Source organism: Gouania willdenowi, chromosome 3 (genome assembly GCF_900634775.1).
Source record: "Gouania willdenowi chromosome 3, fGouWil2.1, whole genome shotgun sequence".
Taxonomy (NCBI): Eukaryota; Metazoa; Chordata; class Actinopteri; order Blenniiformes; family Gobiesocidae; genus Gouania; species Gouania willdenowi.
In genome coordinates this window covers 20155595-20171952 of record NC_041046.1, presented here as the reverse complement: position 1 = coordinate 20171952, position 16358 = coordinate 20155595, and the positions used below count along the sequence as shown (strand labels likewise).

Genomic DNA, 16358 nt, shown 5'->3' with positions numbered 1-16358 from the left:
TTGACTCGATATATTGCCCAGGCTTAGTTGGTTCCATTTTCTTTATTTGAAATTGCATGTTGGCAACATTATGTCATTTAAAACAATTAATCAAAAATAGTAATGTCAATATTTCTCCATGTTTGCCATAAACCGAGGGGGTTATTTGTTCCTATGATATTATCTGAAGCTGTAATAAACCTTCACTAAAGTTAATTTGTTCTTGAAAATAGTGCAAGGTAAACAGAGGATGCATTAGATATTTGCTTGAATATTTGCTTCAGTGTATTTCAGCTTTTGTGTCTCAGTATATGGAATAAAATTCTGGAATAGATTGCCAATGGGAATTAAAGAGTGTACATATCAAGCAATTTAAAAGAAAATATTAAGAAAATATCTTTATGTTGTATGACAATTTTGAAAGTGTGTAATACGTTTTTTTTTGGTGTCGTTTATTTTAATCAAAATCCTATAAAGATGAGACAAAATTCATTTATTCAAAACAGGATGCTGAAAATCGAATGATTTGTTTAATGTAATGTAGGAAAAGGGGCGGGGCTAATACGTTTACTAATACTTAAACCCACTCTCTACACAAAAAGTATGTGTATGTAATTGTTTGTTTGTTTGTTTTTTTCCTGGAGGGAATCAATCTGCATCAAATCTTTTATTTATTGTACTATTATTTTTCGTTTTATTGCATTCAAATAAAACAGAATGAACATATATATATATATATATATATCAATAAGTATAACAAAAACATATCATATTATTTAAAATATTTTAAGTTTCTCCAGCGATATCGATCTGAAACATTGGACTACAAAACGTTTTGGTCCTTTAATAATGACGTATTTCCTCTCTTCCCCACAGTAGGATTATCTCCCCCTCCTCTTTTACGCACACACCACACGCACAGCAGTGTTTCTGCTCACACTCCGTTCGGCCACTTGGAGATTTCCTCTAACAAACACGCAGGATATTTGCTGCTGTGGACTGTGGGCTGATGCGCGTCTTCTCCGGGCTGAGCTGCTAGAAATGCCCCTGATCCTGGAGGTAGGGTTACACCACTTTAATCGGCTTATTCCGGTGCCCATCTCAGATCCGTCTGACCTTCTATCCGACCAAAGCTTTGTAATCAAACTGCATGTTCTTCTTATCTGTGAGTGGGAGTCCCAGTCTGTGGGAATGGCTCACGTCTGTTAAATTGCAGCACTGGTGATGCTGGTTTAGACCAGAAAACTTGCAGACTCTTAGAGCTGGGTTTACTCCACGCCTCGGGGCTGCTGCAGGGGGTCTGTGTGTGTGTGTGTGTGTGTGTGTGTGTGTGTGTGTCTGTGTGTGTTTGGCTCTGTGTTCAAACAAGCCTCTAAACATCTTTCCCGGCGTGCGGACCAGGGCTTTGTCGGCGCTTGTGCGCACGGACTGAAGGAGGCACCGGGAGTTCACGGATGGGGCTGCAAGTTGCATTGCACCGGCCATAGAAACGCAGCCTCCGCCATGTTTCCATACCAGTCCAGCCTCCACCACAGGGATTTGTTTCCAACTTTTTTCCTACTGTTCTTTACGCGCTGCTGGAAACGCGCCGATGACGCAGCCGCTTTAACGCGTGATCGAACTGTAATGGATGAATGGAGAGATCGGATCATGATTGGCTCATGTCTCCATGCTACCTGGACATCCTTCGGCACAGCACAGCACAGGGTGGACGTGGGCTCTGAGCCGTGGGCGTGTGCTTCCCCACGGATCGGTGCATGTGATCCAATAAAAAAAACCAGAAAAAAAAAAAAAAAACACGACATGTGGAGTAAATGTGTAGATCCACCGCAGCAGCAGCAGCAGCAGGCTGAGGATCTGTGTCTGTGTGCCACACCCCTTCTTTTTTAGAAAGACTATGGCTCCATCCTTTAAAACACGCTGATCACATGATATCCTCAAATGCCTCCTATTAAGCAAGTTTGTGCGCAAAGGATCAGTATCGCCCTTAGCGTGGCAGTGAGTGGAGCCATCAGCAGGTTATGCATTTACAGTGAGTCAGTGCAGCTGGTTAGGAGTCCCAACATGACAGGTCATATGAGAAGGATAGAAGGAAGGTGGTGCAGCAAGAAGAAAGAAAAGCCTGTGATGTGTGATACAGTGAGTTTTTCTGATTGTAGTAGATGTTTCTCCTTTACACACCTGCACACACTCTCTAGAGCTTGAAGATGCATGACCTTATAGGCTCGTGTGTGTTAGAGCTGGGCGATATGGACCAAAACTTATATCTCGATGTTTTTTTATTAAAATGGTGATATACAATATAAATCGGGGCGACCGTGGCTCAGTGGTAGAGTGGGTCGTCCAATAACCGAAGGATTGGACATTCAAATCCTGCTTTATCCAAGTCATTGTCGTTGTGCCTTTGGGCAAGGCGCTTTAAACGCATTGCCTTGTATGAATGTGGCGTGTGAGCGAGTGTTGGTGGTGGTCAGAAGGGCCGATGGTGCACTATCGCAGCTTTGCTTCTGTGGCGGTAAGCTAGAGTGTGTAGAGTGAAAGATTAATACACATCAATGTAAAGTGCTCTGAGAGTCTATGACAGGTGTCACCAACATGGTGCCCGCGGGCACCATGGACTATGTGAGGTGCCCTCAGGGCTGTTCGGGAACTCTCATCACCAATGAGCTCCATCTGAAAGGCTTCAAACCCACACAGATAAATACAGATGACAGATGTAGGCATTGCCTTGGTAGTGTTACACACTGTTTCACTTGACAAGTTTTGGATTCAATTCACTAAATAAATGTTTATTTGCATGTAAAACATTGTGACAAATGTTTTTAGATTTTGGGTTGTGATACGATATGTTTTTTAAAAAACGACAAAGTGTATTTTTGTAAAATATTACATAATGGTTCAACTGTACATGTGACATGTTTTATGATTATTTCAAGTAGTTAGTGAAATAGGAACGTGATGATTTCCTGTGTAGTTGAATAGAAATGAATCAAATGCTTTAATTAAGAGAAATAAAGTGTAGCACGTTAAAACCTAAAGTGAAAACGTGATTATTTAGTGGTTTTTAATAGGGGTGTATTAAGGAATATTTTTCCGTCATTTGTCTACAGTCCCATTTTGTGAAACAAATCGTGAGTGAATCGTATCGTGAACCCAGTATCGTGAATCGAATCATATCGGGAGTTGAGTGAATCGTTACATCCCTAGTATCGGGACGTCCCTAGTTTTAAAATGGATGGCCCTTTGGACTATTCACTAGGTTTGAAGTCGCTCACAGATTCAGAAAGACTTGTGACCCCTGGTCTATGAAAAAGTGCTATATGAAATCTAATGCATCATTATTATTAAATCTTGATCATTTTGATTCAAATGAAGTCTTACCAGAAAGACAATTCAGAGTTAAATTTGCTGATACAAAATGCCACACACACAGGCACAATTATTAACAAACAGAGCCAAAAGTGGCACATATTCTGTGAATTCTTCTTTTATTTATTGTTATTATATTGCAATGTTGTATTAATGTCTCCAGGGTTCACGAGCAGACTTTTGGACCCAAAAACTGAAAAGAGGTACAAGAAGAAGATGATATAAAAATGCATCCGTGTGGATTTATATGGTGATCGTCGCGCAAAGACAATTCACCCACGTTTACGATCACAATAATAACCACTTATTGTTGAAGCTGCTTTTGTGCATGACTTTAGTACCGTCATCTTTTTGCGTGTGAGTGAGTTCTGAGGTGTGGCTTGTTTAATGGTAGATGATCTGGGTTAGGACACAATCACCAAACCATCCAACTGTGCTTCTCATGCTGTTCTGAGAAGTAGAGAAAGTAGCGACTCCTAAAACTGGTATTTTGATGCAAAATAAGATATAAATATATACAGTATATCGATATTGTAATTTTCTATATTGCCAAAATAGAAAACTCGATATATCACCCAGCCCTAGTGTGTGTGTGTGTGTGTGTGTGTGTGTAATGCCTCAGGAGTGGGTCCTATCCTCTGCCTCTTCTTCTTGTTACACACCCCAAAGGTATGTGTGACATCACTCTGTGTGAGTCTCCCTTTGGGCTGGTAAGGATATCACTCCTGGTGTGAACTCTTGGCAGTTATCGAATATGTTCCTCCTAAAATCCATACTTGATAAAGGCGCGAGGAATATTTTAGCTCGAGGAGAATGCCATCACACCTTTTCAAGTTGGCCCGTGTTAAAGTCTGTCCTTTCAAAATGGCAGCGGCGATGTAATGAGCCGAGGCTGTTGTTCTCCTGACGCCGATCAGCTCTGCCTCAGTTTAAATCACAGTGAAATGTCATCTGCCCAATCCTCATGGTGAACTGTCACTATCAGCTGCTGTCTGTGGCTGTTTGGTATGCAGCTCTGCCACTCGCCACACTGCCCAACGTTTTATTAAAGAGCCCAAACTCCATCAAGCTTTCATTACGGAAATCACCAACCTGCTGGGTGTTTATTATATGGTTAACGTGCTGACCTTTTAAAGAAAGTGTTTATGTATCTGATTCATGTAACCCCTGTGTCTATGTTGCTTTATGCTGGTTTCCTAGTACGACAGTATAAAAACATAGATTTAAAAGGTGTATTTGGTTCATAAGTTGAATAAATAATCAGCCATCGTCTATTTTAGTTGTTAGCACTTTGTCAACATAGAGAACATTTGGGATTCATTTGAGAGATTAACTGGTAATTGTCCCGGCATTGAATGTTGACCGAATGGGACCATGTGCAGTGGTAGTTGGGGCAGGGCAATATAACGTTATTAGATATATTACGATTTCTATTTTGGCGATATAGAAAATGACAATATTGCCTATATCGATATATATATATATATATATATATATATATGTTTTTAAACTTTTTTTATTTATACAATCACAGTAAAAATCACATCATAGAAATATTTAATATTATTCATAGAGTACATTGAGTGTCCATTTAGGGCTGGACAAAATAATCGATTAATCAAATTTGTAGATAAAAACAATTTTTATTTTGAAAATTTTATTTTTTTATTTTTTTATTGTTTTTTTTTTAGGACAATCACAGCAATAAAGTTGCACTTTGACAATATATCTGATGCCTGCAGTCATTTTTAAGTGCATTGAAGAAAAAAAAACTCGAATCGAAACTCAATTTTTTCTTTAAAAAATCTGAGATTTTACGATTTTCCCACATTTTTTAGATATACATTTTTATAGCTTATTTTGTATTCAAATACTCATTTTAGAACTCACTCACACATGCTGTCCCTTAGAGAAGTGTCAAACTCAAGCAGAAAGCAAAAGAGTCAGAGAAACCATGAATCATTGTGTAAATGACCAACTGATTCATTTGTAAATACCTCTGCTGGATATTTCCAGAATAATACAGTAATTCAATGAAACTACACAATAGTAGTCACTTTTAATCTCAAATAGTTAAATTAACTCTCAATTTGTCCAGAATCCTGTAATTTTTCCACAAAATCTCCCAAAATTACCTACAAACATGACCACAAAATTTAAAAAATGAATTGAAAGTGAGGATTCTGTGGAAGTGTAAATCAAAGCACAATAATGATTTGTTTATTTGAGCAGTTAAAGTTCTGCTCAAAAGGAGTGGGCCGAAGCAAAAGCTTATAAGCGCCCACCCCCGAAATCATTACAATGAAAATAACATATCACATAGTACAAGGGAACAAATTACAAGGAATAATGTACAAGAGCGTAGGAACACAGTATGCACACAACACACAACAATGAATAAAATTCCTGCCTAAAATCTGAGGCCTACTTAAGATAAACTGCTCCGTATTTGGCCCCTGAACTAAATCGAGTTTGACACCCCTGATAATAAATAAAATAAAGCACCTTTACATTGAGATAAAGGTCAAATGTAGATTTACTCATGTGAACTCGTCCCTTTATTTCCTAATGATCATGTGGTTGGGCTTCCCCTGTCCATTAGCTTAAGTTGATGGTTACACATCAGTCTCACTAATTGGCTGATTTATGGTTTGGGCTTTGTTCTGCATTATAGAAGACCTCGGCTGTCACACGTTACCACAGCAGAGGTAATTAGTAACCTGTACTGTCCTTTTCATTACAGTGGAAGTGCAGTAGGACCTTTGCAATGTTCATGTGTCAACAGTTAGCTCAGTAGAACAAAAAGAGCCAAGTGCCAACATCACCAGGCAATTACCAGTAGTGATCCAACTATAGTTAGCATGTCCCCCTTTCACTTATTCTCATGTCCTCTACAAACCTGCCAGTGTCCATGTAGCTGAGAAAGGAAAACTTATTTAAAAGGTCCCATGTCATGCTATTTTTCACCCATCGCCAATTGTCCTAAGAACCCCAACACCATAGTATTTGAGGTTCATTTTCCCAAATGTGCCTGTTTTCCGGAGTTTTAGTCCTCCTTTCATGACGCTTCTAAAAACAGGCTGTTTTGGGGTCTGCATGCATGAGTGGGCGTGTCTGTAGATGCAGACTTTACACTTCGCTCTTACAGAGGGCTTGGCTTGCACTAATATTATACTGCGTATGTTTGGTATGTGGGATTCCAACAGTTGATCACCATAGAGGTTGTCTTTTGCTATCCACACACTGCACATTACAGTTAAACACATGGCTATGTAAGAGGATATTGTGATTAAATCTGGGTGATTTTGCCTAAAAAAAATGTTGGATTTTTTTGAAAGGAAAATTCAAGTTTCGATTCGATTTTCAATTTTTTTTTTTCAATGCACTTAAAAATGACTGCAGACATCAGTTATATTGTCAAAAGTGCAACTTTATTGCTGTGATTGTCCTCAACAGTTAAAATACATAGAACAATCCCAAAATAAAAAGTAAATGGGGTTCTGTCATTCAACAATTTCAAGCTTTAACTCAGGTTTAAGCAGAAGTGCAACAGTAACTTCACAGTTCTGAGTAAGAAATCAGATAACTACATATTTTATAACATTACAATTAAAAAATAATAAACTCTTCCCTGCACATATATAGCCTACTCACAGGGTAAACAAATGTATACAAAGAGGGGGCTGTTTCACATCGCACTACGGTAACACACAAGGACGGAAAGCAAAAAAGTCCGAAAAAAAAACTGTGGTGGAAAAATAAAATAAAATTTAACAAAATAAATATAATTAAAACTTGAATATTCAAAATAAAAATAGTTTTTATCTACAAAATCGGTAAATCGATTTAATCCGACAAACGCTGCTTCAGGGTGCGTACATTCTCATAAGGTAGGAGGAGCCAGGATTGTCAGGAGGAGGAGGAGTTTCCACCCTATGAGTCCCAAGGTGAGAAAAAATCAACTTGCCCTTTTGCAGCTGACTTTTTACAAAATGTGGAATAACAAAGGAGGAAGGAAACTGAACTTTTTCAACTTTGGCCCTCTGAATGAGGCTAAATGTGTTTTTTTTCTCAAAATACTGCCTCTTTAAAAGCTGTGTATTAAAGAGGCTAGAGTTTGGTTTAAGTATTTGTCAAACGCCATTCTCTTGGGCACAAATTGGAAGAAACCCTCCACCCAACAACTAGCACATGCAAAAGGTAAAATATTTTTTTAGAGATGAAGTTCAAACCAGTTGCTTTCTTATCTTTTTACTGTGCTGCCTTTGATAAAGCTGGTGGTTTCTGTCTGACAGCGTCTGGTTTTGGAAGTGAAGCATACAGTGTATTCCTTATTATAGATGAAATGAGCTTTAGAGTCCTTCGCTCCTTTGCCTTTTCTCTGGGTGCAGTTCCCAGCTGATCATCTGGAACAAATTCTGTGGTTTTAATAAAGCTCAGGGCCTGAAACCTATCTTTGAAAGTAGCTTAGAATCCAGGTGTTAGTTTACAGCTACTTCACTGCTTATATTATTGTTGTTAGTTTTGTTTGAGGGACATTGGCCCAATATGAGAATTTAATTATAGTTTTCCCTGATACTTGAATTTGCTGCCTAAGTAATAAGAATCTAAAATGTTTGGTTATGAGCTTGGGACGGTCATATTTTTATTATAAGTATAGTTATATAACAGCCAAACAGGTTTTCCCAGAGTACCGGTAGTTTAATAATGTTTGCAGTATTCATTTGATATTTCCTTATTTCATCTTCTGTGGCAGCCCTTAGAGCAGTTTTCTGTTAAAGAAATAAAATAAATAAATAAATAAATCATGGTAAAATATACGTGTGCATGTATTTTGTGTGACTGTAACTGTGTTGTATACAAATGACCAGCTTCTCTATTATTGTATTACTGACACGCAGAGATAACTGTCCTATCACGGCCCTCATGCAGTTGGTTCATTACCCGCAAGAAGGTCAAATCTGCTTGGCCAGACTCGGACTATAGATTTGTGAGGCAATATAGCACAACTTAGTGGTAGCTCAGCGGTTTGTAAAAACCCATAAGTCATTGCGTGTTTAGTGTGCTTGCTTCCAGGATCTGAACGGAGGAATGTCGAACCCATAGTTCATGTTAACATTGTTGTAGAATTTCACACTTAGCTGTGACCCAGCCAGGTATCCACAGAGCTCAAACACAAGAGCCAAATCACAGGACTTTCACGGAACGGATATCATCCAACGAGACATTTCTGTGATCTTTTATCATGACTTCTTTCAGATAGGAATCATTTTTATGAAACATCTTTTATTGTCCAAATTGACATTAGAAAAAACTACAACGACAAACACAAACCAATCCGCTACGATGAGGTCACTAACAAGATTCATCCGAGATTTGCTCATACTTGTACCTATTTGTCATCGTGTGTGGTTGGATGGATGGAGCAAAAGCTGCATTCTTTGTACTTCCAATCTACCGTTTTTTTTTCCGCCTCCACCCACTGAGTTCTCATTTGTCGGCCTCCCACTCACTCCACCATCCCATGTAGATTGCATCACAAACTGGAGTTGGTACAGTGTGGTTGCCTGCTGGTCAAACAGGAGGCTATTTCTGTTCAAGTTGGCTATTCCAGTTGGTTGATTTTTAAAGTGAGTTTGATAGTCTTGCACACATTAACTGTCTTTTTAGATTAGCACTCATCAGAACAACTGGTGCGCTGCAGCAATTTCCATACCATCGTGTGTGTGTGTGTGTGTGTGTGTGTGTGTGTGTGTGTGTGTGTGTGTGTGTGTGTGTGTGTGTGTGTGTGTGTGTGTGTGTGTGTGTGTGTGTGTGTGTGTGTGTGTGTGTGTGTGTGTGTGTGTGTGTGTGTGTGTGTGTGTGTGTGTGTGTGTGTTAATGAATAGTCTGCCTCAAAAATACAAATACTCAAGATGCTGGGCAGTTTGCAGCAGCTGTACCACTGTGGTTGTCATAGATACAGAGGATGGATGGTCGTAGTCTTAACTGCTGCTGCTGCTCACATTTTTACCACACATCTGTATATCTGTTCTCAGGTGATAACTATGTAAGTGTATGTATTTCCATCGCTCTACACTTAATTATCCTGATTACAGTCACACCGTGTTTCAGCCCTACATAGCTTATTTAGAGCTGTGTATGTTAATTATGTCATGACTGGAATATCTTTGTCCTGCTGTATGTATTCTATTGTGTTTCGCACATTACCGGAATATTAAAGAAAACCATCAAAATGTTTGGTCAGATGAGAATTCAGCACCATTGTCTATACCAGTGTTTCTCAAATGGGGGTACATGATGCCATTTCAAGGGGTGAGAGAGAACCAAGAACACACAAAAAACGACAACAAAAACACACAAAATAGGAGAAAAATATACTGAGTAATAAAAAGAAACAAATCCAGTGTCAATCTAAATGATAAAATGCATACAGTAGAAATCAATCTATTATATCAGCAGCCTCTAAATCAGTGTTTTTCAACCTTGGGGTCAGGACCCATGTGGGGTCACCTGGAGTTGAAATAGAATCGCCTGAAATTTCTGAAAAACTAAAAGTGATTTTTGAAATTTGAAAATGATTATTCTTTCTTTAAAATGAAAGCGACACAATGTTAAACAACAGTTTTTTTTTTTTTTTTTCTATACTTTCACTTCACAAAGGCAGTTCTGAGCTCAAACATGATAAATTCTAGAATTTATTAAATACTGTTTCTTTCCATTTATTTACAAAATTAGATTCTTTAAAATGTGTGCTGTCGTTCATTCATTGTGGTTTTTTTCACAGAATTCTAAGCAAAATGTGGTGGTCGGACAAATGTGGTGCTTACATTCTGAGGTAGATAAAGGAAACGGATTTATACACACACACACGCACACACACACACACACACACGACACAAAATGTGTTGAGGGAGAAGCAGTAATTTGATGTCCTGTCAAGTTTCGTTTTTTCTTTGTTAAAGCGTTCTCATGAGAAAATGAAATGAAGGCCCAGAAAACTGCTTATCAGGAATCCCTGACGAGTGTGGGAAGAGCTTTCACACATGTGACACCAAACTTAACACCTCTTGTGATGTAACAGGGTGAAGTCTTTCTATTCCAGCACAACACTAAAGTTAATTACAGATGTTTGTGCAGCTGAACTCACAGTTTTTGGCTTCTCTAAAATGTGCATCAAGGGATCTGTTACAGTTGTTGGAGAACGAACATGTAAATCCAAACTATTGATCCAAGTTCATTCTCCAATCAGCATTATTTCTTGATTCGATTCCAATTATTATTATAAGTCCTGATTCAATTACAAACCAATTTCCGATTAATAACAAATATTGATACATTTTCTGGCTGCTGAATTCTTTCAATCAACTTTGAGCAACACTTCACAGCACCTTCAATATTTTAATTAAAATATCACCTGGTTTGTGTTACAGTTTGAAATATGGAAATAATACATTTTTGGAAATTTAAGAATTGATTCATAATTGTAAATAATAAAATAATGATGAATCAATTAGTTTTTTCTCCACACCGAGTTCCTCCAGGGTTGAGCAGTAGATTGCGAAGGCAGAGCGCGTCCATTGCGCGTTGGTGAAACCCTCGCCTATATTTTCACCACTGTTATGTAAATATGCAATCTCTGGGGCACAGTTTGATAAAATATTAACCTTTAAGTAATTCAGTAATAACTGTAATGGTCCAATCTATAATTTAGTAATGGTCATTACTGTGTAAACTCTTTTCATTTAATCTCTTATCACAGTTACATTATCTGTTAACTGAAATGTAAAACCACAATCTATTTAAGCTTCTCCAATCTTTTTAAAGATGTTATCAGTTATTAGTGTAATTTAGGTGAACTGCAGCCTGTAAATATAAATGTTGATCAAAGAAAAGCAGTCATTTCAACACCTGGAGGGAAGCGTATCGGCTCTCATATGTGCTTCAGGTTGCAGTTGAGCTCTTCAGCTGTTACTGGACTGCATCTCTGGCAGAAATCCATGCTTCCATGGTTGCTACCTCGAGGCCCACATCTCTTAGTCACAAGGGCAGAAATGTAACCTAAGCAGGTGCCTGGTGCTACTTGTACATCGGCACAGCGCAATGCGAAAAGTCTGTGTAGAAAAAACAAATTAAAATAAATGTATTAATTCTTGACATTTTAATCTAAGTATTTCAACCTGGCGTATTTCGTTGTAAAAATGTAAGTGACTGTCGTCTTTGGTTTGAAACTCAGCTATTGCAATTAAATTTGGCTATTGGCTGAGAATTGTTGTTTGTGATGTTTTGTAGGCAGTCTTTGTCACAAACCACCACTGTTGGCCCCACCCCTTCTATAAAAACGCTGCACCTGCCGCATACAGTAGTACCGGTAGTTTCCAGTAAAATCCTACATTCTGCTTCTCTGTAGTCCTTTAGGTCTTTTGGTGCCCCCCCCCCCCCCCCCCCACACCCCACTGCCAGCCCTTTTCAGAGCAGCCGACCCCAAATTGCCAGGCGTTTTAGATGATTTTCACTGATTTTTAAAAGACCCACAGAATATTTTGTACTATGACAATCAAAAATCTGAAAAGATCTGAAAGATTAAAGTCTCTAGTTTCATCAGAAAAAAAAATCATTTTGTTTTTAGCTTGTTTCGTTCTTCCATAATCAGCAGTTGGATAGAGGCAAGTTTCATACAAATCACCAGTTTGTGACAAAAAGTTGAGAAAAACGTCTTTTTCTGAAAAAACCTATTAGTGACTTTGAAGTAATTTTTTTTTTTTTGCTTTAGGGTCACCTCAACATTAGTTTCCTTCTATAAAACTACAGAAACACTGAACCTAGGCTTTTGATGGCTAAATTATTATTTTGCTATCTAGGTCAGAGTTGAATGGATTTCTTACTGTATTTTGGTCATCCTCCAAGTCTCTCCCCCGTCATTCTCCACACACTCAACTTCCTCCTCATCCCGGACATGCCGAGTCTCACCACTTGCCCCAGTTTTTGATCGTTTTCCCTCACCATCATGACACTCTCAATAGTCCACTTAGTTCCACACATGCTCTGGTTAAGTGTGCGCTGCTGTGAGCTTTAGCATCAACTCTGGTAGCGCCATTTTCTGTTTCGTAAACTCCTTTCCTCTCTCTCTGAGCTCTGCCCAACATGGGTGATCTCTCATCCAAAGGTGCGCTGCTGCCACCTACATGGCACCAGTTGGTCACTACATCATGGTACAAGCTTGATATTCACAGGAGAGCTTCGTCACACTGTCTCCTAGCAACCCCAGTCGAAAAACACAATTAACATCTTTAGACATCTTTGGCAGGCAATGAGTTAAGTGTAATATCAAGACAAAACAATGCAATTCTTCGACTCAACAAACAATTAAAAAGATGCAACCTTTTTTAAAATTTTAATAATATAGTAAATAATTGTGCAAATGTTGTGAGGGAGCAACAACAACAATGGTGCAAAATGATTTTTAAAATGGGGGATGAACTTATCGTATATGAACTCTACTCTGTGTGTCATCTAGTGTAGGAATTCCCCACCATGCGAGTACAGCTGGCCTGAGGAGTGTTGGCGAGCAGCACTGAGTGAACATCCCGGGATGTCTGAAAGCATACACTGCTACCACCCTTTGCTCCTTAGGCCTCCTGCAGTCTGGGGCTGCTATTCTTGGTTTTCCCATAAGGATACATTCTTGCCACAAATGTTAAGCAGCTAACTTGCATCAGGGACAACCCCCATGCAAAGGGGGGGGGGGGTGATAGCACATCTATCATTAGGGTTTGATGAATCTCTGAGCATTCAGGAATGTTTGTTTTTGACGCTTCTTGTTTGTTTTTTGTGGTACTTGAGTAAAGCGGATTATTCTGGATCAGACTCCAGGTTCCATATATATATATATATATATATCTGTATTTGTACACCATCTGTTAAGCCATGACAAAAGTGAATGTTAAAACTTGATTAGAAAAAAACCCTTTCAAACTTTGCACAGAATAATCCATTCGGTCACTGTGCTGAATAGACCACACACAGGCTTCCTAGCTCTCCAATGCACTGCTTAAACCAGCAGTGTTTTTAATTTGCATCGTCCAATCATCCAAGCAAGGATTACATAAATCCTTCATGGCGTTAGTCATTTTCATGGGGGGTACAATTTTGTCATTGTGCAAGGAACATTATTGTACTTCAGTTTTATAGTTTAATCCTATTTTTTTTTTTTGGAGTTTCCACTTCAACAGCAAAATTAACTTTTTTTATTTTTTTATTCTTTATATTAAACAATGGGCCAACACAATATAGCACAGAAAGCACACAGGTTTGTTTAGCTGTTTAAAGCACAATTATCAACTAATAATATATATTTTTTTAAACTGTGGATCATGTCTCAGTTGTTTTGTTTTAAATGTATTTTTATGGTACTACACTGACCCTGTGGTACTACACTAACCCTGTGGTACTACACTAACCCTGTGGTACTACACTGACCCTGTGGTACTACACTGACCCTGTGGTACTACACTAACCCTGTGGTACTACACTAACCCTGTGGTACTACACTGACCCTGTGGTACTACACTGACCCTGTGGTACTACACTGACCCTGTGGTACTACACTAACCCTGTGTTACTACACTGACCCTGTGGTACTACACTGACCCTGTGGTACTACACTGACCCTGTGGTACTACACTGACCCTGTGGTACTACACTGACCCTGTGGTACTACACTGACCCTGTGGTACTACACTGACCCTGTGGTACTACACTGACCCTGTGGTACTACACTGACCCTGTGGTACTACACTGACCCTGTGGTACTACACTGACCCTGTGGTACTACACTGACCCTGTGGTACTACACTGACCCCACATGCTGTGTTGAGCTGACATGGGATGCCTCTGTGGGGGGTCTGAGTGGTCCTGGCATTTGGTCAACTTTAACATTTATCAAGGGTCAGAGAGGACTCGCTTGTCTTCACTACACTTTCAGTCTGCGGTGTTTAAGCTATGATGTCATCACTTAAGTAAACGCATTCCCACTAGAGCCAATACCCAGTGATGTAAACAAATGAATGAGAAGCGTATTTCCTCCTCTGCGTGATTCATTAGATGTTTTTATTTTATGGCATCAGTAAGAGAGAAGCTGGGATTATTCCCCATTGTTTGCACAAAACACTGGTGGTAATATTTCATTGTAGAGTGGAACAAGTGACTGACTTCAATGTGTGAGGTATCTAACGTCGTCATAATTTATGTGTTTTTTTACTGGTCAAGATGACGGGGAAGGACCAGCATCTCTCCTCACCATATACTGTGGTTATACTGTGGTTTCCTTTTGGTTCAAAGTGCATGTTGATAATAATGGTGTCACAGTTCATGAGTGACATTTTACCACAAGTAGGTAAGGATGTTTTAACCAGGGTAGGGGTCAATTAAAAATTTCAAATACAATTCCATCTTCAATTATTAGAGGTGTCTCCATCCGATATCGGATATTGGTCCGATATTAGCCTGAAAGCGGATATCACATTCAAATTTCCTGATGTTCCAATTTTTATTTCATGTATTTTATTCAATTGTAGAATACTGTAGATATTATGTAACCAATTGGTTAATAATAAATGGGTCAGTTTTTCTCATACCTACAGTTGCTGACTATTGTTTTCTGTTTGAGTAACATCACTTGATCAAGCCTTTTCTAACAATCCACACCACAAAATAAGTATTTTTTTTATTATTAAAGAAAAGAGAAAAAAATAAATAATAAATAAAAAAAAATGTATGATTCATGCTGAAAAAGTAGTATCGGGACATCTCAATCAATTATACATGTTCTGTTCATTTACAACTCAATTATGATTACGGTGACCACCATTTTTTCCAATTAAAATAACAATTATTATTTTCCAGCTCAAAGTCAATTACAATTATGTTCTCAATTACTAAAGTTTAATTACAATTACTGAGCCTTTAATAAATAAGCTTATAAAACGTAACCTTCCTCTTTTGTTAGCTTTCTGTTAGCATCTATTATGATAACGGGTCAGTTGTTACCCAGCTGTAAAATACACTAAAAAAACATTATTTATCATCTAATTTTTTTTCTTCTCTGTGTTATCATAGGCTTTCTAATTCAATACAAATATTGATATTCATATTGTTGGTGTTGTGTCAGTACACTCCTAGATTTTTTTTTTTTTAAATTTGTAATATTAAAATAATCCTCAAGAGAACCGACGCGTAGAGGGAATAGTTGATATGAAACATTATGTAGTTATTGTTAACTACATACAGCATGTGTAAAAACTAGTTCAAATATGATGAGCACACTTAAACTTAGTCTTATGATAGCCTTATCTCAGGAAAAAATAAATCCAAAATGTTTCCATTTTATGCCTTGACACTGGCCTTTTTAATAGAATTTCCATGACAATTACAATTGCAGTCAATTATCTGAGCTCAACAGCGACATATTTTTGACCCCAGCCCTGGTTTTAACACAGGTTATTGCCTGACAAATGTCATATCTCATTCCTCATCAGGGAAAGTTCAGAAATCAATTTTTTTTTAAGCGAATAATTCTTGACATTCATTGAATTCCTCTGATATGCGTGGGATGTTTAGCTCTTTTCAACCTTAGCTTTGTATTGAATGCGTCTCCAGTCTGATGCTGCAAAATAGTGCAGATGGATGGCACCAGAAATAGCCCTTTAAGTGGCTGTTAATGTATGACTGTTACACAATCAGTGCTTCCTGCTCTTGGCTCAAGTCTTTCTCTGTGGATGAGACTTGCTTGCGCTCCCTGTAAAGCCCAAGACGTTTGCTCGTGGACGGTGCAACGTTTGAGTAAAGCTATATAAGGGAAAGCATTCTTTGTTTATTAGTTACGCGAGAGTACATGGGAGTGCTGCCAGGCCTCTTTGTGCAGAAACGAGGGACTCGGTAAAGAAGACGAAACACCACTCAAGCAGGTTGTGCTGGAGGTGCAGCTGTAAACATTGCTTCCATTTCTTTGT

At 38.4% G+C, this 16358-nt stretch overlaps 1 protein-coding gene across 1 annotated transcript in view; it reads left to right on the top strand.

Moving 5' to 3' along the window:
* The first annotated feature begins 896 nt into the window (after positions 1-896).
* The window catches only part of tln2a (talin 2a), a 130664-nt gene continuing 115202 nt past the window's right edge, over positions 897-16358 (top strand). The window contains exon 1 of the mRNA XM_028438606.1: positions 897-1038. The gene's annotated coding sequence lies outside the window, so the exon portion shown is untranslated. The remainder of the gene's footprint in view (positions 1039-16358) is intronic.